Genomic DNA, 1,545 nt, shown 5'->3' on the forward strand with positions numbered 1-1,545 from the left:
AAGGGATATGACTGTGCAAGGAGTTCATGGGAAAGTTGTAATGTTCTTTATTTGCTCTTGTGTTCTTATTGTGAAAGTTATTCCATAGTTTGGGTGACATGAGTTTTAAATCAAGCATGCACACTTATCAAATCTGTTTTCATTTTCTAGTTGTTATCCCAGTCAAAGTAGTATGGTTGGGTCAAGACTTGAAAGTCCAATCCAAGAAACTGCTGTCTGATCCAGGAAACCCTCCTAGCTCAATGGCCAGTAGTAACCACTCAGAGGTGACAGAGTTCATCTTCCAGAAATTCTCTGAACATCTCTGGATTTTATTATTTGGCTGTTTCCTCTGCTTGTATATGGTGGCTCTCACAGGCAATTTACTCATCATTATAGTCTTCACATTCAACTCAAGCCTGCATAGCCCCATGTCCTTTTTTTGTTCAACTTGGCTACCATGGATATCATCTGTACCTCCTCCATTCTGCCCAAAGTGCTGGAGGGGCTGCTCTCACAGGAGAACACCATCTCCTGTGGGGGCTGCATGGCCAGCTCTACTTCTCTACTTGGTCTGCATCATCAGAACTGCTTCTTTTCACAGTCATGGTTTATGACTTATGTGGCCATCTGTCACCCCCTGCATTATAGCACTATGATGAGCAAGACACTCTGCAATATGTTGCCAGCTGGCATGCAGCTGATGTGTGCCTTCAGTTCTTCTATACATACTGGTCTGATGACATGACAGTCCTTCTGTGGATCCAATGTAATTACTCATTTCTTCTGTGAGATCCCTCCTTTCTTGTTGCTCTCCTGTACTGTCTTGGCAGATGCCTTCTATGGTTTTATAAATTTTCTTCTGACTTTGGTGTCCTATGGGCTCGTTATCTTCAGCATCCTGAAAATTCAGACATCAGAGCGAAAGAAGAGGGAATTCTCTACCTGTTTATCCCATCTTATTGTGGTGTTAATGTATTACACAACTGTTTTCTGTGCCTACATAAGTCCTATTTGTTGCTATAGCCCAGAGAGGAGTAAACTGGTTGATGTGCTGTACACTATGTTGAGCCCAACTCTGAATCTTCTGATATATACCTAAAGTATGAGGATGTCAAAATGGCCTTTGGGAAGTTCTTCCCTTCCTTTAGAAATTAAGTAGGGCTTTTCAAGCCTCTTCATATTGTGTAGAGGTATAGTATAAGTGTATTTATTCCTTTACTTGAATTATGAAAGTGATGTTTTTGAAGAATTCTGTAAACGTATAAGAAGTGATAAAGTGAAGTGAGAAGAAGCAGGAGAATGTATACAATAATAAAATTTTAAAGGAGAACCAATTTAAAAGACTTAAGAAAGCTGATCACTACAATGACTAATCACAATTCAAGAAACAATGAAGCATTCTACTCACCAACTAATAGAAAAGTGATGGACTCTTCTAGCCATCTCTATTTTTACTTTTTGTCTCAGACCAAGATTTGTGCAATTAAGCCTGTTCCACTCCATTCATTTAAATTTTTTTCTGTGAATCTTTACATTTCTACTTTCTAATCCAACCTATTATTA

The 1,545-nt window shown here is 39.0% G+C and overlaps 1 pseudogene; it reads left to right on the top strand.

Moving 5' to 3' along the window:
* Positions 1-242: 242 nt before the first annotated feature.
* Positions 243-1,137, top strand: LOC118830166 (annotated as a pseudogene).
* Positions 1,138-1,545: the final 408 nt, after the last annotated feature.

This window comes from Trichosurus vulpecula, chromosome 8 (genome assembly GCF_011100635.1).
Source record: "Trichosurus vulpecula isolate mTriVul1 chromosome 8, mTriVul1.pri, whole genome shotgun sequence".
NCBI classification, from domain to species: Eukaryota; Metazoa; Chordata; class Mammalia; order Diprotodontia; family Phalangeridae; genus Trichosurus; species Trichosurus vulpecula.